The 25,192-nt window shown below is 40.0% G+C and overlaps 1 protein-coding gene across 2 annotated transcripts in view; it reads left to right on the top strand.

The window, feature by feature from the left end:
* Positions 1–25,192, top strand: part of CENPW (centromere protein W) — a 157,414-nt gene that overhangs the window by 65,072 nt on the left and 67,150 nt on the right. The window contains exon 7 of one of the 2 annotated variants that reach the window (XR_011049351.1): positions 10,733–10,823. The exons of the other annotated variant lie outside the window; for it this stretch is intronic. The gene's annotated coding sequence lies outside the window, so the exon portion shown is untranslated. Of the gene's footprint in view, positions 1–10,732; positions 10,824–25,192 lie in introns of those variants that run through there. 2 annotated transcript variants of the gene reach the window in all.

Raw genomic sequence — 25,192 nt, 5'->3', positions numbered from 1 at the left:
ACGGAAGTGCTTTGCTAACAGGGTAGGCACATGGGAGATGTTTGTTACGGTCATGAGTGGGAATTCTGTCCTCGCTCCATGTCCTTCCCCTGAGCTGGACCTCTGGCACGGAGGGCACCCTGCAGACCCCAGCTGCCCCCCTTCCTGGCAGTTTGCTCTGCACCAGCGGCAAAGGGGCTGAGGGTCCGTGGCTGCTTCCAGGCAGACCACAGCTTGCAAATAAAGACAACAGGGAGGGCTTGGCGTCTGGGAAGAGCCATTCACGCAAGTCTGCAGGGACAACTTCTAAATTTAAAGAAATATATTTCAGAGATAGTTTTACATAATGTGGTGTCCTACATAGGGTCCCCCTGGTAAGCACTCCTATATCTTGAGTTTTAAACTGAAGGACGAAATTGAGAGGCTTTCTAATAAGCTGAAGTGTGGGATACCTATACAGTAATTCCTTTTGTAGTATATTATCTCAATAAGAAGGCAGAACAATTAGGAGATGCACACAATGGTATAATCACATTTTAAAATGTGGCAGAGGGGTTTTTTTCACATTTTCTTTCCACTATTCTCTTTGATACTTGGTGTAAATAACACTTAAATATCAACTCTTGGATGACAGTATTTAGAGAAGTGCGTTTGATTTCATGAAAGAAAAAATGAGAAAAGGAAAAAAAAACACCACTGTGACGAGAAGATACATGTTGAATTTACAGTTTCTTGGGAGAAGGGGGTCAGCCTGAAATGCAAGAGAAGGAACACACTGGGGAGAAACCCCACCCTGTGCCTCCCCAGCCCTGCGCTCCGGGATTTCATAACGTCTGTAGTTAAAGTGGCAGGAAAGCCTTTCTCTTGATCCTTGAAAAATGTGCCTGCAGCCTTCCTGGGAACCCTGATTAGGCAGCTGATTTGAAACTAATCTGCTGTGTGCGTTAACTGTGAAAATATACCTTCAAACATTTGGCAGTTTTCTGCCTGGCTTGTGAGAGATGTGGCCCTCAATTTGCACAATTTGGATTGCAATTTTCCTGTAGCTCTAGGACATGTATATTTAAGGTTCTGATAAGAATCAGCTTCTATACACTGGGGCAGAGAGTCTGTTGCTAGTGAAAGTGTGAAAAGATGGGCAGGAGGCAGCGGGGGCTGAGAGAAGGCAGCCCTCACCAGTCCTATGCAGGTTAATGCAAACCTTTTGGTCCAGGGGAATATTCACCAGAGCACTTCTATTTAGGAGCCTGAGCAGGGTTTAAGATGCTTGATCATTTGCAACTGTGATCATCAGGAGTTTTATATGTCCCACACTTCTGAATATGAGGCTGCCTCAAGCCCTTACACACACACACTGAGTTGAGTTCACTAGAGCTTACCAACTGCGGCTGAACTACCGTGTCTGTGTGTGGGCTCTGAGCCCGACACACATGCAAGTTAACTCTTTTTTTGTGGGTGAGCTCAGCTGAAGTTTGTGGTCCACAAACCTTCCCACTAGTGAAAAAGATGGGCTCTGGTCCTCTTTGCTACATTATATATGACAACTCCATGCAGGGACACTTGCCCCTTGGCTCCTTCAAGTGGGAATTTGGACAATGTTGAAGTGGGCACAAGCTAAGAACTTGCATAAAGAGAGTGTTGACAGCATAGCTTATAATTAGACTTTTAAATTTTTGCTGCTTTCCTACTTTCATATCAGAATTTTCCATGGATATTAGTAAAACTCTCCATAGCTTGCAAGCTTAAAGATCTTTCTTTTAAGGAAAAGAGCCTGCTTGCCTGGTGAGTTTTCTTCAAGCTAAGCTGTACCAGCTCTACTATAAATCTAAATTCTTGCATTTTCTTTTATATTCTTTGGCGAGGACTCACTCGTATTCCTTGATTCTTAAAGCCAGCTTGCTGGAAAGAGCCGAATATGTAAATGGCTCCTTGACTGAAAATCTAGGCCAGAAATTTCAAAGAAAGCATTGTCAAAATCCTTTAAACTACAAAATCATAACTCAGCTACTTACACATAACAAAGCTATCTTCTAGTATTTTACTTAATCGCTGAGCACTATCGTCTTTAAAGTGACTACTGAGACTGACCAGCTTTATTAATGACCTCATAGCTGATAAATTTTGCAGCTAAGTGTCTTACTGCCTGTGAGGTAACGCTGGAGAAACAGATAAGTGCATCTGTCTGACTGGCTGTTAAGAATTGCACTTCTGTGAGCTTCCCTCTTAATTCTTTCCTTTAAGGAACAGTAAGCCAATTTTTTTTTTTTTATCTGCACTGTTAAATACAGTTCTCCAGGGCATGTAATAAACAGAACATATAATATATTTAGTGTTCTGGTTGAACTGTAGATGGGCTCCCTCATAAATGTAAGAAGGCACTCAGCAAGTTTTAAACAAGAGGAGGAAATGCTGCTGAAAGGAACGAGCAGACTTGCAAGCCATGACATAAAAGTCATCTGAATAAGTAAACATAGTAAAGAAAGTACAAAGAAATGGCTAGACCTATGTTAGCAGAGGAAACTGGGGACCTCTGGAAGTGGTTCAATGAAAACTATCTCCAAAAGAGGTCTTTCCAAGCAGCGTGATTGTGGACGAATGAGTTGTTAGATTGTGAGCCAAATTTTGAATGATTCTGAAACAGCATATGTGAAGGTTTGGGAACAGACGGTGTGGGGGAAATGGGTCTTCCAGCAATGAAACCTGCAAAACATCTCCTCTACTTCTTTTAGGATGCACAGTAACAGAGTAAGGGCCAAACAGCAGCAGGCCAGCCGTCTGTCCGTTCATACACTACCTGTCTCTGAGGGGCACCAGAAACAGGATTCCATAGCAGGCAGTCAGGAATAACATGCTTGTAGAGAAAGTTTCTCCCTGATCATTTGTTTGACTTATGCATTAGAAAGTATCTTTCTTTTTGTAAATGTTTTCTACTGCAGCTCTGCCTATGCTCATTACCCACTTTAAATATCTCATCTGTTTTTGATTCTTATGAAGACTCTGCATTCAGCTGTAGCTTACGGCTGTACTTGCCTTTATTGGTGTTAAATATTTTGCCTGATAATTTTGTTGGATGTCCTTCTTTTTTTTATTTTTTTTTCAAATGAATGAGGAGTAGGAATATAGTTGGCCACAGCTCTGTTAATAAAACCAAATTCAAGTAGAGAATGTATTTTTTCTGGAATGAAAATTGCTTTATAAAACTGTCAGATTCACTATAATTTTGTTACAAAAGAAAATTGGAAAAAATGTTCCAGAAACACAAAATACCCCATCTTGCATTTCATTTTGAAATCTTGTTTCATTTCAACATTATTTAATTTTGTATTATTATGTTTTTAGAGTCTCAGATGAAATATTCTGATGCACCTGGATCAAATTGTATTTTCAGAGTGCTCATTTATAACCAGAACACCAGTTTTGCAGTAGTAAACAGAGCATCCTGAAATGGAGATCTTATTCTCAGCTACAGCTTTGTTTAGATGTAAACAAAAAACACTGATACACACCATTCATTGTTTCCTCTTTGTCTTTTGTCCAGTCTTAATTACTTCACTGTATCATTGAATGGGAATTATCCTGTGTGTTTAGTAATAATTAACACCCATCTCTGGATTTCTGTTTTCACTCTATTATTCTGGTATAAATTGGCCAGAACCGAACAAAGTTATTCCAGTTATTAAGACATATAAGCTTATTCATATCTTCATAACTTTCTGTCATAATTTCTGTACTATCTTTTATTGATTTGATTATATAAGATAATTTGAACTTATAGACCTTCATTAAATAAGCCATATAGCATGCACACACATACACACAGCTTTACTCTTCAGTTTTACTCTCCCAGAGAGAGGCTAAGATATTTCCCTCGGACGCTTGTTCATGGATACCTCAAATTTGATCTTCTTTGGATGCTACTTGACATTTATCACCTCTGACTTTTATGTACTGTTTGTTGCCAGGGTGGGAAAATTCTTTAAGTGTTACTCCTGAGAAACAGTGAGACCATAAGAAGGTTCTGGCTATGTACTGGCTTTCTGCTCAAGAGAATGGGGTGAGCAAGTGACTGCACTTACACTGGACTTACTACTTAACAATTGTCCATCCTCACAGTATTGTGTCAAGGCTTGCATTTAGTATTTCTAGCTTCTTTTTTGAGATTTCCAGCAATGCTCCTTGTTTTTCAGTGTCATTGGTTACTGAGTAGTGCAGCGTGTTATCTCTCTTAGGGAATCGAAGATGCTGCTTCCAAATTCCTCCCAGTTCTGGAAGTGGATACTTGTTGCAGTTTATCTAACCTAGATCTAGACAGCAGAAAAATTAATTGCATAGTATAGCTATGTGCGGTTAATGAGGCTATCTAGAGGAAGCTGACAAAATACAGGCGTTGGTTGTGAAATGCGTCCTTAAAAAGAAGAAAAATAGGAAAGTAATGATATTTAAAGTCCAGCTGAGTGCCTGTCTCCATGGTCACCTGTCTCGTGTTGACACTACATCCCACCCAAGAGAGGATTTGAGTATTATTCAGCATTGCTTCCAGTATGTGGCCTGGGCATGTCAACCTCTTAGTAGCTGCGCTTACCACATGGACACACAGACAGCCGTCTGCTGAAATTGGTGTCCAAGTTCTGCAGTGGGGTAGGAGACACTCCTTCTTATTCTTCTCCCTCTGCCTCTGCTTTAAAAATATTAGGACTTATTTTTTTCCTGTTCTCTATTGACATATCATCAACACAGGTTAGAATTTTGGAGGAGAGAAAGTGACTGAGTTGCCCCAACACTTCTCTCACAAGAGCCAGATGGACAAAGCACTCATATGCTGCAGAAAACCCCATCTGAAGTTAGTCCCTGGCTCAGCCAGAGCAGTAATTTGAATTGCTGCTGCGTGACTGTCCCAACAACAAGGTTTTACTTAGTACAGGACGGTCATGAATGTCTGTCTTGTTCTTCAGTCTCGTGCACCTGGGAAACCCCCCTAACTCCACACTCTTTAAAGCTAGCTCATTCCTACAGGAGATTTGAACTAGAGTGAATCAAGATTTTAAAAATTCCTGACAGTGTTATAGAGATATTTCAGACTTCCATTAATTACTTGCTTATACATTAGTTAGTTAGTTACTTACCCCACTACTTACACATGCCACATCCCACACCTCTGCACCAGACATTGTGTAGCTACAGCTTCTTGTTTAAATCCTTTGCTGAGCTCAGCAAAGAAATTTAATACATGAAGTGAATCATTCACTTTTACAGCACTTGGGAGTTAAATATCATGTTATAAACAAGTCATGAGAGTCAGAGCCCTCAAACCTGAGCTCATTCTCTCCCTAAGATGTAGACGTGACAGGGCTACTGATGTGCTCAGGTCACTGCCTACCCTGCTGATCAAAAAAGCCTTTAACCTCCTAGTGCTGCCCTGTCTACTTTAATTAGTTCATAATCTCATTGGAAGGATGTAGCACAGCACCGGGTGCAATGGGGTTCCTAGTCTGTAGCTGAGGCTCAGTGAAATGCTGATGTAACCAGCAGTAATTCTCAGACAGGAAAGCCAACAAGCCTCCTGGTCCCTTTCCTTTACAGATCTTCAAAGTCAGTGGTGACACTGTGCTGTGAATGACCCCAGTCCTGCTTTTCCATAGGGTTTTCCCCATGCAGTGTTTGCACTCATTCCACAGGAGCGGAGCAGTGGCAGGGAGCCAAAGGTGGGCATTTCTGGGCATATCTGGACAGATGCAGAAATCTGCGTTCTTCTCCCAGTCTTGCTAGACCTGGCTAGTTTTATTTTGGAAGCTGCGGCATGGCTTTTCTTAGCTAATTTAAGATTGGTGGTGTAGTAATGTATGACTGCATGACTTTTGCAGGCAGTGTTCATTGCACATATGGTCTGGAGACTGCAAAACTGCAGTTAGGAAAGTGCTGATCCTGAACCAATAAGCCCTGTCTGGCAGTACAATGCAAATTGTATAGACAAGGAGAGGCCCAAACCCAGAGCTTTATGTGGAAGGCAGGACCAGGTCCTAAAATGCTGTTGTTTTTTGTTTTCTGTTTCTTTCAAAAATGACTCTGTGCCACAGTAAACATGGCTACAATTCTGCCTGTTGGTTCAGAGTGCTGGCGAAGGGAGCTCACATCTGCCTGCAATCGACTGTGTAGACATATCCTACGTGGCTTCTGTATCGGAGCAGGCTCCTCTCCGCCTAGCTCTGAATATGGGCATGGTTCACTTGTGTCCCTTTGCGCCCGCTCCTATAGCAACACCCAAATCAAGGGCCTGTAGGCTTTATGGGCATTAGCCTTTTATTGAGGTGCAAAAAGCATTTTTTATGTCGACAGCCATAGGAATTCAGTGTAATAGGTTGTAATTGGGCATGTCCTGGCTTGTTTGCACTCTTAATACAACACAGGGTTCATAATTTGACACAGATACATCCCATTCTGTCACAATGGTAGTTTGCCAAAATTTATTCTTTTAACAAGGAACACAGATTCTTTTAATGTCTGAAAGCTAATGAGGAAGGCTTTTCCAAGTGCAATGTGTTTACACAGAAATGCCACTTTGTATTTCTCTTTTCTTTTCTTTTTTTCTCTTTTCTTTTTTCTCTTCTCTTCTCTTCTCTTCTCTTCTCTTCTCTTCTCTTCTCTTCTCTTCTCTTCTCTCCTCTCCTCTTCTCTCCTCTTCTCTCCTCTTCTCTCCTCTTCCCCATTTTCTCTTGCTTCCCCCACTTTCTCTTTTCAGACAATACAGCTGTTGCAGAAGGATGTGGGGACAGATTTGCTCCCAGCCCCCACTCTTGATGTAAGCAATAAAGGAGCTCTCTTCCTGTACTTTCTGTGAACTTTCTGACAAATAAATGAAGCCATATTTGATAGGAACTCATAAACACTTCTTATATTGCTCTTTGGAAAAACTGGTAAATCAGCATACAAAAGAGACCCCAATGATTTCCCAGTTTATGTTTCCAAAAATAATCTTTCATCCAATATTCTAGAAATTGGACTTTATTGTGTGGAACGGTGCCCTTTATTGGAAACAGTGAGTCTGTGACCTTTGTTACTGTACGTCAGGTATCGACAGAGAGACATCCAGATTATGGACCTGGTTTCTTCTTTAAACTCTTTAATATATTTACAACGTTATTACATTTTTTCTGTACTATTTTGAAAGTCCTCCTTGAATTTCTACCATTCTTTCTCAGAAAGTCCTTCCTGCCTTTATCTCCCTGCCATTGTAGTCTGGCTGCGTCTTGATTTCTCAGTTCTTTCCAAACACCACTGGTTTGAGAATCACCTTCTCTCAAGCTCCTGCCATCCAAAACAGCCTTCTTGTATCTCTGCTTCACTGCCTCACCACATATTCCAAACCTCAACTGAAAGCACAGTTTCTTTTTTTGGCCATATTAATATCAACTCTCTCAGACATAAACCTGTAATTCAGTGCTTTAATATCTTCACCATACAGCCCTATTTATTGTAAACCACCATCCTAAATGAAGAATACTTTTTTTGTGTAACTGAAATGCCATTTGAACATGTGGCATTTGGTTTAAATTTTTTTCCATGTGAATATTCAAAGATACGATATGTACATTTGTTAGAGATGTTGTGCTAAGAGGGAAAAAAAATTGGCAAGCTCTGACCTGTTAGGTATGCTCAACAGCCTTTTTGTTGGGGGGGAAGGGGGTTATCTGGCTCCTTGCTTTTTGCTCTGTCAGCAAGTCTGAAGATTTCAGAAAAAGCTGTACCATATCCTCTGCAGGAGAAAAGGCAACAGTATTTCTGACTTTATGGGGGTGACAGGATTTCGTTTTGGTTAATGAAAAGCAGGACCTTCTGGTGCCATAGTGAAATTATCCAGCTATAGTATATGGATGGTGGTGGGACGAGGAATGATATGATACTCAGCATGTGTCTAGGCTTGTTCACTTAGTGTCTTAATACTACATGCTATTGTACAAGAACTCTTTGTTCAGGAATTGTGCATGTATTTTATTTAAATATGGGTGGAAGATTTATAGAACAAGTTAAGTGAAGAAAAAGATAATATTGCACAAAACAGTGGAAACTCATTGAGAGTATGAATTTCTGAAGGTTGTGTGTGATCATAATGATGATCTACTTAGACAAAGAGCAACTCATCAGCATCAGATGATGTAGTTTCATACACTGGCATTAGAAAAAAGAACTTTTGTAATTAGAAATAGACTTTGATTCTAACGTCCAGTTTCAAAAAATAATTGGGGCACCTGGGAACCTAAATTTGACTGGGAATTGATAGGGCTTCTGTTTCTTGGCATGTATGTACCTTTCAAATTTCTGTCCCATCGTTGCTGGAATGAAGCTGAATTCCAACAGAAACTAAGTCAGGGGAAGTTCAACAACTTGACTGATGCATCTGAAGATATTTCAAGGTGGTCTAACTGAAAATGGCAGAAAAACACTCAAAGACTAAATGAACTTGTTATGAAAGATGGAAATTTCACAGCCCTGTATTCATCATTGCGCAACAGCAACAAAACTGCAGCATTTCTGCAGCAGTCTCTTAGGACTAAAAAGTTGTCTTTGAAAGAGAGGAATGTGTGAACAAATTTTGGAGGTGAGTTTAGAGGAAACTGAGACATCTGATCTGTGTCTCTTTTGGAAGATCTTTTCTACTGACTTTAATAGTAGGGTCCTTTGTGAAGCTGATGATATTCACCCTTATCACACTGCCCTTTTCTCATGTGGTTTGGAGCAGGTCCAGGTGACACCATGGTACAACCATCTCAGAGTGAGTCTATACCTGATGTATCAGCATGTGAACAGGAGCATGTCCATAGTCTATCATTTGTGCTGAGATAGCAAGGATTATTAATAGTGTGAACCAGAAAAAAAGAATACTTTTGTAAAAAAGAAAAATATTGCAATTTTTATTGGGAATAATTAAGATATTGGCATTTTTGTGAGTGAATGCAGTTTCATGGTTGTTTCCACACACTGTTGGTATGTTTGTTCAAAGATTTCTTTGGAGTGTCATTGAAATACAAATTGGTGGCTCTTGTCAAACACCATTGGAGCTGCTGAGGCCCATCAACTGAGCAGGTCTGGCTTTGGGTGTTTTCCTGGTTTGAGGAGTCACGCCCTGATGCCAAGGGTCTCACAGTGGCACATGGGGTGGGTTCCTGAGCTGGGGGGGGGCCACAAAGCCCTTCAGCGAGGCAGGCTGGGGGGGTCTCCCAGCTCAGTCCCCTCCCTACACAGTGCTGGTAAGTCTTGCCAAGCTGGGCAGGGCAGGCACCTGACTCCACGAGGAGCCGCCACTGCATCCTCAGGTTTTAGGGTTAAAAGAATGTAGTTTCTGGGACCCATCCTCAGTGTGTTTTCCAGTGCAGGTTACAATGCAGTGTTTTGCAGAGTGGCAGTACAGGCGTCTGTGTTAGGTTTCAAAGGTGATCTCAAGAGTGCCATGTCCATCAGACCAACGCTGGGTGCCTGTTCTGTGGGCCCCCCAGTCGGCCGGTAAAGTCCCAGTCTGCTGAGAAAGCACACCACATCGACTCCTGAAGAGAGAGCGAACCTCCCACCCACCCCAAATTCCTTCCTGAGCTAGCTGGGAGATAAAAATACTGGTGCTACAAGGCGAGGTGGGACCCCCTTTCTTTCCCCTGCAGTGCTGAGGATAACTGGGCACAGGTATGAATCAGGTTTCAAAGCTTTGCCACCACAATCTGGAGGGAGGTTGAGATGGAGGTTTGCTTCGGGTTCAGTGTTGTGGCGGGGGTCTGTCCCAGTGCTAGCAAGTACGCTTCTTATCTGGAGAGAACCTGAACAAAACCTCGTATTTTTTTCATACATTTTTTTCCAAAATAAATGATCTGCAGACATTTAGCCAGAATATCATTAACAGAGAAAGAGAAGCTGAGTTTATTGTGCCCAAATGTTACACTGGTGTTTACAGGAATCCTGATCTTTAAATTTCTTGCTAAACATAATCTGTTTTGTGTATGTTATAGTAATCCTGTCTGGGACTTTAAATAACAGAAGACTATAAAACCTAAAATTTCTTTTTTCAACTCATTAGATGCATTTATAGATTTAGAATATTCTGTATACTCCATTTTCTACTTCAATATACAAAAATTAAAAGCTTTACAATTTAACTAGAAACACAGAGCTAAACAGTGTTTTGTTTATGGCCTGTGTTGTATTAACATCATTGTTTTTCACTATAGGGTGAGGCTGGGGAAATAATGAATTTTGCTGACAATGTTATCAATTAGGTACTTTCAAAATAAAGCTTTGCATTTTATTACTAATGGGGGAAAAAAACAGGGCCAAATTTGACTCATGTAGCTTGACTGAATCACTAGCGTCATCAGATTTACGTCAAGGTTGGGCTGGGTTGAGTCTCCCCTCGCTGAGGAGAAACCTCAAAACTTTTGGCACTTAATTAGGAGAAACACACAAACATTTAAATGCTGCTCTTAAGTAGGATTAGGCAAAGAGTGCAGAGTTCAGTGTGTGTACCAGACAGAAACGGACTTCGGGAGGCTCCTTCTGCAGGAGTTAGTGGCTGATCAGACCCTGGAGACGTGCCTGGGGGGAGGCTAGGGCCAGGGCAGCCTGCAGGCAGGGCAGCCTGAAGCTGTCCCCACCTCAGTAGGCTGAGGTAAAGTGGGGTGTGTGGCAGATTTACCTTGCCCGGCTAGCATGGGAAAAGCATGGATTGCCCTGTTGTTGTAAGAAAGACTTTTACCTCAGACTAATTATTTTGCAGGACTGAAAAAGATCTGCAAGATCCCTCAGCCCCATACCTAGACAGCTGGGAGTGCTTCCTGACTCCCGTCTGGGGACACCACTGAAGTACAGGCAAGGTATGAAGTGTCTCCATCCTGGTGCCTCTCATGCCCTGGTTTTCAAAGGACAAAAATGAAGAAATGTGGGCTGGAAGTATGCTCACAATCCTGGTGGTCGGGAACAGGGTGGGAAGAGCTGAGGAAGGCACCGATGGACAGCATGTGCTTGGCCTGTTGCACTGTGTCATGCAAAATATTTCATAATCCGCCGTGAACTAGTGGCAAATTCTGACCTCACTGCTACAAAAAGGTGGTAGGTCCAGAAATTCACCTTTCTGAGACCTGGAAACCCAACCTAATTTCCAGCCTGAATTTCTTAATGGCTGGCTTATATCTCTTTGTTCCCATGCCAACTCATTGTCTGTAAGCTTAAAAAGCTCCTTCCCTTTTCTGGTGTTTATCCTCCAGCTGTATTTACAAAGAGTGACTGTATCCCCTCGCAGGCTTGGATCTGCTTGGCTAAATAAGCCACTGTCTTTTAATTTCCTCTTGTAAAGTAAACTCTCCATTGCTTGGATCATCCCAGCGGCCACTTCTGCACCTGTTCTGATATGAGTTCCCTTTCTGTCAACGTGGGTGACCCAAATGGCCGACAATACTTGAGATTTCACAAGGCCCTTGTATTGGTGGCTTTCATACTCCACCTTGCTGAATTCATTCTCAGATCTCATTGCCTTTTTCGTAAATGCATCCTGTGGTGCATAGGCATCCTGTGACTGACTGGCGTATGCAGGTTTTTCACTGCTGAAGAAATAATCAGAGTTTGAGTCCAGAATCTCACAGTAGCCCTAAAGCTTTTAAACTCCAGTTACGTGATCCCAAGTACAGCTCAATGCCCAGTTGCAGAGTGTGAACCAAAGCAGTTGAAGAGCAGATATCTTGTTTATGATATCAAAATTGCTTCCATGGTGTCATGTTAGATCTGGCAGCATTTGCATGTGCGGAGATGCATTTTTTTCTTTAACCACGGTGTTAGGCAAAAACTGAGATGATGGTATTAATTAAGCAATAAAGCAATGCCAAATCTGTGTGGGACGTAGGTAGTTTTAAAAGGATTAAGTGCTTTATAAATAAAGCACATCTGGAAAGTAAAGCTTCTGGTAGCCCAGCAAACTCCCTCCCACCCATTGAATTCCTTCTCAGCTGTGCTCACCTGCCTCAACGAATGCGAGCCAGCAGCAGGCTCACCTCCCTTCGCTTTGCGCTTTCTCATCACTGTAATCCAAATTTCAGGGATACCTGTCTCACACAGTTTCACAGGATATTTGATATTGTTTAGGATTTGTTTTGCTGACGGTTTCTGTGTGCATGTGTGTGTGTGTTTAAACAGAGGACATTTCAGGTCAGCCAGTGGGTTCCTTAACTACTTCAATCTGTGTCTCAATGGTAATATTACTCATATAAAATTGTTTGTTATTGCTCAAAATTTCAATATCTTTCATGCGATGATGGATTTAAAAGCAAAATATTGTTATTCAGTTAAACAAAACATGATCAGTATTTTCTGAAGGTGTTACATCTATTATAGAGTTGACTCACAAATATCCACAATATAAACAAATATGGAATGCCTTTTTTTAATTTACAGGTCCTTCTGGACTTGTACCTTCTTTATAATCTGCTAGAAATCCAAATTCATGCTTAGTACCACATGTACCATAGAAGAATCTTTGTTGGAATTTACTTCCCATCCAATATCACAACACATATATTACAACACACAGAAAAAATGTGTAATATTTCATTTTCCCCTTACTGTGGCCCCGTGCTTTCTTCGCTTTCTTTTTCCCCTTCCAGAATGTAACTCAGTATACCAAATATTGGAAAAGTAGTTGCCACTTGATAAAGAAAGGCAGCACAAATGAAACCTCCAATATTCAGTCAATTATAGACATGCTAAAATACTTGTATTTAGAAAGGAGTCTTAATATCTGCCATCACGGCAATGACCTAGGTGGGGAGTGGAGTGTGAGCGTGTGTGTGTGTGTAGTTGTCCCTGTGTACAAGTATGTGTATATATGTGGTTGGAATGGAAGACCCTGCCGTTTCCCTGCTGGCTTCTTATTTAGCAGTGGTTGTCACAGACAGGATGAAGTTTCTGCTGCAAAAAGAATAATTCAGGTCTTATTACCAACAGTAATAATACTTGCTGGTATTAAAAACTCCTAAGATCTGGTCTGGAAAGAGTAAAAATAAATAAAAGATCATATAATAGGGGCGCTAGCTGCCCATGCCAGGAGGAAATTGCTTGGCAAAAAAAATAACTGAAATCCTTTAAAAGCTGTTCTGTGTACCAGTTTCAGAGTGATGCTGGCCTGACTTCCAGCTGACTAATGGCAGCTCCATGGAGAGTAACATCAGTGCCCATTCCTTAGTTATTACCAATAATATATCACTTGGAAAATAAACAGAAAGATAAATGACGGGACAGATGTCTAATGAGGCAGAGGTTAAGGAGTGTTAAACTGTGCTGGACACCATCCGACATGCCGGTGTTAAATTATGCTGAATGCCCTGAGCTCCCTCCCTATAAAAGGTCAATGCTCTGGGTATGTTCCTGGATGATTTATGAAATCAAAGAATGGCCCACATGCCTATCTCTCTGGGAGGTGAGCAGCTTGCAACATTGTCAACCACAGCCCCATAATAAACCAAATTTAAACATCACTCAAATCAATCCATCTTCGTCACTTGCTCCCTTGCAAGCCCTCCTCTGTCTTGTTCTCACCAGCCAGCCATGACATGGTGTATTGTTCTTCATATACATGCCTGTAGCTATTTTAGAAGCCTGCGGTGTTCTCCGCTAAAGTTAGAAACCCCCTGAAAATGGCTGTTTCTTTTGGACCAGGTCAGACTTGCTCAGTCTCTCTGCTGTTTCTGTGTTGTAGGTGGCTGAGTAGATGGCATCTGCCTGTCCTTCGAATCATTTGTCCTGTATTTGTTAAGTGCAAATGCGGTATTTATAGAGGAAATATTCAAATTTTGCCTTCAATATTTAATTACAGCAGAATAAGCTAGCTTTATCCTTTATGCCTGAAGAGTTAGATTCCGTATACCTAAAATCTTTCTGAAGTGAGTCGCACACTGTGCCACCACAGGAATCCATTTGTATTGCCTGCAGTGCCATCTCTATCAATGGACAATGAGATATTTGCTAGTTGTAGTTGACGTGAATAGTAGTGGTTTCTGTACTTCTTCCAGCTGGTGCCCACTTTCAGCTTCTTTTTTTCTGCATCTCAATACCTACTTTCTGCTCGAGGGAAAAGTGGTAGATAACTAGAGTGTTTCTTTGGTACTTTTGAGGTTACATAACTTTATAATTTTCTCCCCATTCCTGTTTCTTAAGATACACTATAGGACTCACCAACATGTCTGAGTTACTAGAGGAGGCTTGTGGAGGAAGAGAAGCAGATCCTTGTAAGACCATTTTGGCTTCAGTTCTCCACCTGCAGAGCAGGCATGCAGAGGGTCAGCGGTTTCACCTGCTGTCTGCGTCCTGACACAGACAAGGTGAAAGGAAGGATCCTGGTGAAGGAGTGGGGCACCAGAAGCCAGTTTTCACTACCTTTTCAAACAACTCATTTGAGAAGCTGGAGATCTCATGTGGTGCAGTCATTTGAAAGTCTTGTTAACTTGAGCTGTTCCACAAATACTGAACATAAATATGGTGGCTGAGGGTGAGGGACTTTCCTCCTCAAAGGAATCCTAGACACTGCCTGTTAGCAGATGCTGCGGGCACCCTTAGCCATTCTTCACCAGAAGGGCAGTGAAAAGGTACACGTTCTGCATCTTGCCTGGCTTTTCCTCTGGGCTTTTAGTATAATTTGCCACTGAAACCGGTGTGAATTTTGTACAGAGAGTCACAATGGTGGCTCGATGCTCCATGTGTGTTTTCTGCAGTCCAGCGGGTCTATCTCATAAACAGGGTGCGGGCTCCTGACAGCCGTTGGAAGTACTTCCCAGAAGGGAGTGGGGACTTTCCCGATGGACAAAGCGATTTATTACCAGAATAACTCAGATGGGTGTGACTTAACAACTGTTATAATTGAAAAATGGGACCAAAGGCTCAAAACTTGTTAGAACTGCTTGGACTGAAGTTCTGATAATGCATTTTTGCCAATAATGCTGTATTTTTCCTGGTTTTCTGCTTTATTGCTCACAGAATCACAGGACATCCCTGGGAAGGTAGAGGAGGATGAGGGATGTCTTAGATGTGATCAGATCTAAGAAACTGAAAGTGTCAGAGAACTAGAGGTGTGGTGGAGAAGACAAAAGGAGGACTCAAAAAAATATCAGGACAATTTTCTGCTGTCAGTACCTATAGGAAATTCTCTTGAACAATGTGCAGGAAAACTGATACAAATACCTTTTAATCTGTCAGTTACCCATTTTAATTAAAAGTCCTCAGAAGCTAATATGAGCTGAACAAAGATATGAAGTTTACAAAAAAATTTATGAAGAAATTAAAACAATAAAGGTTTCCTCTAGGATAAGAGAGAGCATAACTTTCATATTTATCAGTGAACTGGAGTTTAATGTGACTATTGAAATCCTCGGAGGTCATCCACACTAAAAAGCAAGTTGATCCTTCCTTCCAAAGGGACCACCAGTCGTACTTAGTTCTATACAAATAGGTAGGCTTGAGCTGATGAAGGATAGGTGATCACCTAAGCCTAAACACGTTATTCTCTTACTTGCCTGACTATGGAAATAGGCATTACTCAGCCATGCTAACTGAAGACCTATAAGCCCTAAGTGATCAGCAACCCCTCACTTTGCTTTTCCTGCCTTCCCCCTTTTGCTCATTTTTCTTACTTTCTTGTGAAGCAGGTTGCTCTGCTCAGCACGCCTTCAAGTTTTTCGAAGCTAAGGTAAGTGAAATCACCTCAACCCACTTTGGCCCATCTCCAGGCAATAAGACACTTTCTTACTCTTGTTTCTCTGATTTTATTCCCATTAAAAAAACCCTGCGGATGATAACACATCATTTAAAGTCAGAAAACATGAAGCAGGGTTTGTACTCTAATGGCCACCAAGAGGGAATCTTGCTAGTGTCAGAGGTCAAATACTTATGTCAAGAACACTTTATTCAGTAGCAATAAAAAATTCATCCATGCACCAATAAAAAAGCCCTCTGGGCCTTCATACAGCTGCAGGTATTATATGTGTTTCTCTATATGAAAACAATAAGTATTTTCCTGTGTTTTGTTCCACACGGGCTTTACAATTCTGTAACTTTTTTGTGTTTTCAATGAAAAAAAGATTATATGGGGCTATTTGAGCAACAGCAATTCTAGTTACAATCTCAATACTTTAATTCTTTTCCAAAAAGGTGATTTAGAGGCAGTCAACAGATCTGAGTGTCGTCCAGTTTTGGGATACAGGTCATAAACATTGACACATCATAACGGTATGGTGAACTATTATAATGGCGCCCAGTAGCATGGCTGTAGCTAAAGAGCTGTCAGCAATATAGAGCTGTGTGAAGAAATTTTGTACATGAAGTACAATGGGTGAAATTTGGCTTTATGCCTATGTCGTCAAACAGCAAAAAAGCACTTTTAAAGAATTAAGTTCCTCTGGTTGCATTTTTTCTCCCTTTGTTTGTTGCCAAAAGGGGAGCTATTTTTTTAGTGAAAAATACTTTCCTCCCTCTTTCTTTTGAGAAGGGGAGCCAGTGTCATACTATAGCACTGGAACTGAGGACAGGAGGGTAGAAAAGGGTCCAAGAGTAAAGCGTGCTGTCTGCTTGGAAAGGCAAAACTTTACCAATGTAACCAATAGCACACTGAGCACTTGTAAATAAGAAAAAAAGGATGCTCTGTATTAAGAAGATCGGAAAGAAAACCTACTAGTGCATCTTGCCATGCAAGAAACCCAATTGTCCGATGTGTCACGTGAAACACATTTTGATTGCTTAGAGAGAATAAAGGCGAGTGCAAGATTTGTTTTTGATAGAGAGAATAAAGGCGAGTGCAAGATTTGTTTTTGATTTGGAAAATCCTTATTTAGGAGTAATTTCCCACAGATATTCAGGTGTGCACTTCAGTGACTGTCCTAGATTGAGGAACTATTAATTTAATTCAAAAGTATTCAAATGTTTCTGTACAGCAGTTGAGACCAAGTCTACACAGCTACCATTTTGGGTTTTTTTTATGGCCCAAATTAGCCAGAGGAACAGAGGGTGTTTACCTGTGGTGGTCTTTGTGTTTAAGAAGGACAAATTATATCCCAGGGTCACCACTAATAAAACTCACAGCAGCCCTTTCAGTTGTTTTTGCATGCAGAGGTTATTTGGAAAAGGGGTGCAAATGATGTAGTTGTGTTGATGCTTGACAGGGGATAGTGCACCCTCCTTAATCAAGGCAAATAAATTGCTGTAACTTTGGGAGGTGCCTCCCTTGTCATTAAAAGCAGTAAGTTAGTCAGATCACTGAGTTTTTCTCCTTTCCATTTACATCTTGAAATCTGATCATCTTCTTCTCATAGAAGTAGGTGGAAAAAATCCTATTGACTGTAACACTAGAGTTTTTTTCCTGGGGAGAAAGAGTGCCTTCTTGCTTAATTCTTAACTAGTTTTTGTACCAAAACTATAAATCTTTCAGTCTCAGTTTCCTGACACACTCAAGTAGAAACTGAAAAATATCCTTATTTTAACTTTTATTACATATCATATTTTGCAAAGGTTTCTCTGCCAACACAAATGACTACATGTTGGGAAGCAAGACTGTGAAATGGCTGAAAGCTGGTGATATTCACTTAAAGAGCAGTACAGTCTTGCTCTGAAATGCATTTCTAATGGCAGAATTCAAATCACATACCTGTAAGGATGTTCAAGAAAGAAAGAAAGAAAGAAAGTAAGAAAGAAAGAAAGAGAAAGAATCCAAGTGAGAATTTTCACAGCTCCAATTAGCAGTTTCAGGCCAGATCTACATTTTTGTGATCATTTCAGATTGTTTGGGCTAAAAGATGAATCGTGGGCTCTTTATTTAGATTTAGGGGGGGATTTTGTCTATCTTTTGTTTATTTCTGCATACTTAAAATAATCTGCTTGATTTTCTGTGGCCCACAACAATCACTTGGTAGTATGAGGATGCAGGAATTATGAGGAAGGACACAATAACAGTCTTTTGGGCATCTTCTGTGCTCAGGAATAGTTCACGTCTCTGATTTTGTGATGAGATCAGTTTCAACATGATCCAGCTGTAAATGATTACCTGGTCACGCAGGCTGGAGAGTCAAAGGTGCTTTGTCCATAGTGTTAAACAAATACATCACTTGGATTGTTGAAATAAGCCTGAAGATATTTTATACAAAGTGAAACAGTCTCCAAAGAAGCAGGATTAAAACTTCCCACCTGACAGGACTCTACCGGCAGCTGCTCAGGCCACTCAGTGGAGTGGTGGGTGGTTACAGCTCATATTCCTGCAGGGACTCAATTCTCCAGTGGATTTTTTTTTTTTTTTTTGAGTTGCCTTGGGAGGAAATGAAAACAACTCAGCAAAATTAAATTTAAGCACAGTTGTTGGGTTTTGTTTTCTATTTCTCTGCTGAACGAAAGGTTAAGTTATCGCCAAGGATCTACATGTGACCAGGTAAGGAGATGTATACTCCATTTCTGTCATGGTATGCATTTTGCTGTGAGTGCAGGGGAAAGCTGCTGAGTCTTCAGTTCAACAGGACCCTAAAACATGAATTTGGGGGACTAGTGTGTACTTAAAATCAAACAACTGGTTCAGCACATTACTGAATTGAGGCTGTAGCCTCTGCAAGAGGAATGTCTTTGTATCTATAAAATGAAAATAGTGTTTATTGGTTGTATTTTACAGGTGCACTGCAGGTTAAAGTCAGACCCTAAAGAGACTTGAGATCTGGGAGAGGCACTGCAGACAGGACAGAATACTATTAAAAACATCTTTTTGTGATGACTTTTTGCAGTAGCTTCACTACCTGTTTTTACAAAGTATTGCTTTTATTTGTCCAAGTCCTATAATAAGGAATAAGACGCTTGCACCATTAAATCTGACAGCTCTTTGCATAATTTGGCAAGGATTTGGAATGACTGTGTGAATCAAGAACAAATGTTTTTACACCCTGGAGTGAGAAAATACTCAGAGCATTGAACGGAAAGATATTGAATGTTTTCATTTCCAAATGAGTTGTTCTGCCAATTATTGCATATTAAACCTATAAAAAAGAAATAAAATATTTAAAAGATGTTAACTTTAATGGCATTGTGCTCCTCTTGCAGTTGTGTTCTGAATAGAAGGAGCTGGAAATGGCAAATGCAAGGGCCTGATTTAGCTTAATGTTATTTCTGCAAAACTGATGAGCTAAATGGAAAGTAGGAGAATATATCTTGAGATAGCAGGAACCAAGGAGACAGTTTTCCCCACTCTTCTCATTGAAAGATGTCTGTAGTAAAATTTCTGAGGATGCTCTGAGGATATTCCCTCTCTGGACTGTAAACATATGCTCCCGATTCACACATTCATTCCAAACTTGGACCAAATGCTCCACCTACTCTCCAAACCACCACAAATGTGACATGTTATTCCATGAATTGCTGACAAGTGAAGCCTACTCTTCTGTGGAAGTGTATCTCCTTCTCTTTGCACCACAGTAATCTTTGCTCTCTCTGAAGCCCTCTGTCTTTCCCACTGCAATGCCTCATTCTCACACGTACCTATACTCCATGAATTACTATTTGTAGGTCTTTCCTACACTCCCTCTCGCCTCCAGCCTCACCATACTTCCATTCTCCCTTCTCCACATCCTTTAACCTGGCTTCCTTCTGCCTGGACAAAGTTATACAGAAGCTGCTCCCAGTTGGACTCAAATGTGAATATTTTTCCCTGGTGCAGTTGCTGACTTATATGAAGCTGAATAACTTTATTGGTTGAGGATTTCTGTCCCCTCACCATGTTTGTTTGAAATGAGCTGTTGTATTCCAGTGTTATTTGGGTGGCATGTAGCTGAATGGACAGACAGTTTGCAGAAGCCCCTTTCTCAAAGTTGCTAGAATAATAGGAAATTGAAATGTCTCAGTGTCCTTTCTGCTGCATGGTGACCTTTCATTCCAGAGTGGATTTGGTTTGAATTACTTTTTCCAAGCATACGTTTTTGCATTCAGAGGCTTTATACCTTGGCCACAGAGACGTAGGGAGAACAGATGCAGACCAAATGCTGTGCCAAATTCTTTCAAAAGAGTTAGACAATAGATCCTTGGGTAATTGCACTGTTTGAGTCCATCTCACATACTGTTTAGCCCACCAGTCCTCCAAAGACTGGTGGCCAGAATAAATCTTTATGTATCCAGTTTACTCAGATAGACACTGGTTATTACTGCTTCCTAATTGCAGGTCTGCTGCCGTAAGTAAATAATGTGGGCAACAGCACTTTATTAAGGTCCTGTTCAAAAGCACCTGTGTAAAATTCTTATAATCTTGGAAGATGGAGACTGGTATCCTGAAGCTTGCTAGTACTCCCATATAAAGGAGAGAGGACTTGGATGAGACAGTCATGGCCTAGTCCCCCAAACCGGTGTCCCTACAGCTAGAGAAAGCCAGCTTGTTGACTGCAAAGGCTCAACAATGGTTTTGCCTGCTTACACCATGGAAGCATGTCTGATCTCTGTGAGACCCAGCCCATGTCTCCTCCTCTGGGACGTCACAACACTTCTTAGAGTTGTCTTGGGATTGTTTCTGTTCTGATACCACAAGGGAATTGGCAGCATCTGTTTAATTTTTATGTTTGGTGGTACTGAAGGAAAGTCAGACTTGCTATAGAATATCATTTGGCAGGCATTCATTATATAGAAAAAAAACAAAACATAAGTGCACAAAGTTTAGCTGCAATCAGTCCTGGCCAATGCTGCATGCAAAATGATTCTGTCATGTAAAAACTTACATTCTGTAAAGCTTTAATTGAAAAAAAAAAAGAAAGGAAAAAAAAAGCAAAAAGCAAAAAGCAAAAAAACAAAATAAAAAAGAAAAAGGAAAAATCTACCCACACTGAGACAAATCCAAAGATTCCAATTTTCTTGAGAGAATATCTACCTTCTACCTCATTCTTCTCTTTTCTCTCTGGAATAATGAAAATTGTATGAATGGACATTTTTCTACCATTTCTGAAGCCCTAGAATAGGCTGTGGAGTCAGTTAAATTTCCTTCCTTTGCTGTCTGAACAGGCCGAGATGATTCTTTTTTTTTTTTTGATCCTTTCTCTATCTGTCATGTAGGTATGTTTAACACCTACATACGTGGATTAAACAAGACTGTATCGGAATAATCATAATAAAGTCTGATGCCTGTCAAGATTTCGGGCTAAGCCAAAGTGAATATATTTGAGGTCCACTACCCATAAAATTTTAAACATCCAGTGATCCAATGACAGCTTACACATGGTGGGATGTGAAATACAACTGAAATCAGGACTTCACTTTCCTGTTCTGGTTTTCTTTAAAAGTAATCTTATATTAGAGGGTTTCAACAAAACCCTTTGGGTTACAAGTAAAATCATCCACAAATAAAATCCTAGTTTACTATCCTTAATTGTTCTAATAAGCTCTAAAAAACCCAACAAATCAAACACAAAATCTAACACTCCCTCCTACCCCGCTGAAACATTTTGGATAGAGACAAAACGAACTCAAAATTGGGCCAGAAGAATGAGTATAGTTAATTAAAATACATTATCAAATGCTTGTATTCATGGCCACAGGATGCTGCGGAGGCCTACAGTATAATTGAGTCCAAAAATAATTACATATATTTAGAGAAGACAGATCTAACCATGGCGATTACAGTTGATAGTCAGGCTTCAACCTCTGCCTCCGCAAGTCCCTAAGCTATGGTGTACTGGAAAGAAAGCCAGCGGAAAGGCTATTTTAGGAAAGCTGTCTTCTTGTAGTGTCTCCCTACATCTGTTACTGGCCAATATTGTACCCATGATGCTGGATTAAAGGGATTTTTTTTCTAATGCAATACAACCATTCTTATTCTTAAGATAAATATTAACATAATTTAACTGGTAAGAAGATATGCATTTAAGGTAGCTTTCAAATGTTTTTCTGCAATCAGATGTGATTCTAAATAATTAAATGTCTGTCCTGTCCTATGATATTAAAATGATTTTATTTTCTAGTTAGATTCAACTGGTATTGCTGTGGAGGTTTCCTGGAACTTTCTAAATGTGCTAAGGTATTTCTAAGATTCTTATGAGTTTTGCTGTTATTCTGTGATTGGGAATTTTTCAAAAGCTAGACTTGCTTCACACACTATAATTATATCCCAGTGTGGGCCAGAACTAGAGCTATGTGGAGAACAAAAATCCTGTTTTGTGGAGAACTTCAGAACTTTGTTCTAAATTCTAGTGCCAAAATGTCAATTAAAAAGCTGAAAACTACTTTTAATGGCTTGTTTTCATTTTGACTTTTAAAAGTATGTAATGTACCACAACATAAAAAGTTATTTGCAAAAGAAATATTGATACATATTGATATATTGATATCCCTGAAATACAAAAACAAGATTTATTTTTTTTTTTTACATTTTTAGAAGTTCTTTCTCCTTCAAGAAAATTACACTGTACATTTTTATTTGGATTATGCTTCATTTTCTGGCTGCAAACGTGTTCCATCAAAGTTGACCTGAACAGCTGTAAGCAGGCCCATAAAGAAACCTAGAGCCAGATTCAGTGTCAGTTTTTGAAAATTTCCATAAACTCAGATTTTCAGATACTGATTTGTGCAACTATATGTAAGGGTCCTCAGAGAAAACATGCATCCCCTTTCGAGCTCTAAATATGTCCCAGCCTGCTTCCCAGTCTTTGATCAGTTGTTGTATTTTTCCAGACAACATCAATGGCTTTTACCATACCATCATTGCAATTCTATTGCTCTTATTAATAACCTCTCAGAACAGATGAAGACTAATGGCGAATACCATGATCACCCATACTTTCCTGCAATATCATATTATAAATGTTACTTATGGGATTTTTAGCAGTGCAATCTGGTTTATGAAGTTCCCAGACAAAAATCCCTCTCCTAGTTGCTGGGGAAGCAGACCAGAATGCTGCTTGAAAATCTTCCTAACTGCACTTGTGCTTGTAGAGAGGCGGCTTTTTTTTTTTTCCCATTTGTCTTTCCTTGCCTGATGATGACTGTACAGTGTAATGTAACTGACACCAATGGATTAGGGAACTATCTGCTTTTCCTGTTTCAATGCTTCTTAGTCCCATCTAAAAAAGTTATTTACACAAAGTTTAAAAAGAAAACAAGAAATCTTTCCTTCAAAATGAATGCTCAATACGAATGGCAGCTGTTACGTGATTGAGAGCCTGAGAGAAGTAGATCCTATACCTTGAGCTGTGTCTGGCTGCCATTTGATAATCCTTTGGAGAAGAAAACACCTAAAAGCATACAAGCACAGTACTTGTGTTGTGTAGTACAAACTAGTTGTGTAGTACAAACACTAGCCTAAGGTTTTAAAGGCCAATTGGATAGTTGGTGCAATTTCCATTTTGTTTGGGAAAGTTTCTATTTTAGTACTTACATCATGTGAGAAACTAAGAATGTATAAACATCCCCTAAAAAAATCTCTTTGTAAGTGGTTTACTCAGAAGTGAATGTATAATGCTATTTTTCTGTCATCTAGATACATTTACAACCTGTAAGCTCTTGAACTAACTTGTCATTTCTGCTACTTGGACTTATGTAAGTGAAGTTGATCCAAAGCGGCTGAAATTAGGAGAAAACTTACAATTTAGTTTTATTAGGTTTTTTGTTTCAACCATATTTCTTGTAATTCATTCCTCTCATTCTAATTCGTTCCTCTCAACTTCTTTTCTTTTAGATTCCAATTTGTAAAGTAGGCAAGTATTTTGTGGCCAAAGTGTTCAGTAGCAACAAATGATAGTAACACATTTTCTATCGCTCTAATGAAGGATACACCTATTTTAAATCCCCACAGTTTTATTTATGTGTATTGCTGCTAAAACCACCAAAGGTAAGTGCCCATATATATCAAAGAATATCGATAGGTATTGCAATTAATCTTTCATGATACTGATACCAAGGAAGCATCACCCTATCACCAAATGCCAAAATACAACTAAACCTTTTGGATAAGGTTTTAGAAGAGTGCAGGCAGTTGTGGGTAAAAACAATAGTTGTTTCTCCATGAACTCCTTCCCTGCTGGTCTGATATCATGATAAATTCAGGACCAGCACATCATGCTGATATTTTATAAGATAATGGGTGAAAAAGTAAGTTCTAATGAAAGCTCAGCACCGTACTTAAGTATTTGCAGCAGTATAAATTCATAGCAATTCCACTGATCTTTGCAAAGTTTGGATATAAATAAGGCGAGAGTCTGTCAGCGTACAGTACTTGTGTTTTTTAAAAGGAAATATCACAGGCAGAATTCTTTCAAAGGGAGGACTGGATTTTCATTTTGAATAATGTTCCATATATCAGGAAAGAAATATTGCTTAAACAATGCTTTCCCAAGCAGAACGTCATTTGCAAAGTGGTGTGAAGGAGGCAGTTGCTCATATTTTCTGTTGTGTGTTAACAGCATGTCATCAGGAATGTTCATTTCTTAGTGGCAGGACAGATTCTTGGCCAAAGGAGACATTTTCAAAGGGTCATCAATCTGACCTTTTTCATCACAATAATATTTTGACACAGCAGTGGTCTAAGTCATGGTACCTACTTAGAGGAATTCATTAGATGCATCTCTGCCCACTAGTGCCAACTCAGCTAGCCAATCCAACTCTTTGCACATCAGAGAGGGAGATGTAAGCATGGCATCCATGGAAAACAGCATTCTGTGTAGTGTATTAATCAGTGAGAAATGTAGAGAATATAGATCAGTTGAAGATGAAAGACAGTGCTTTTCTGTACTTTGGATTACATCTCTGAATTCTCTAAGCCAGCCCTTAGGAAAATGTGAGAGGAGATGGTGGTGCCTACTGTCTTCTCTTGCCTTTCGGGTGGATTGATGAAGCATGCAATGGCCCAAATAAGGGAAAAGGAAAACAGAAATGAAGACTATCATATAACAATCAAGGAATTCACCTGAGTTCTTGCAAATTATTTTATTTTCAATGTTCATCTGATGATGACTGTAATCTGTGTCTGACTTCTCTTGATGAGTTCTTTCACCATAATGCTGTAGGTGCAGAGTAACCAACTCTCCCTCATGTCTTTGCCCAAAGACTAAGTAATTGTTCATTGGTATGTAACTTGATATGAAATAATTTCATCATAGATGAACTCAAAAGTGTCCTGGTACCTGGGTACTCTTCTGCTTTTCAGGGAGAATTGGCAACCAAAGACAGGTCCTCTAAATCATGACTGACTGCTCTGTTCATT

This window comes from Nyctibius grandis, chromosome 1 (genome assembly GCF_013368605.1).
Source record: "Nyctibius grandis isolate bNycGra1 chromosome 1, bNycGra1.pri, whole genome shotgun sequence".
NCBI lineage: Eukaryota > Metazoa > Chordata > Aves > Nyctibiiformes > Nyctibiidae > Nyctibius > Nyctibius grandis.
This window is presented reverse-complemented; position numbering and strand designations above follow the sequence as displayed.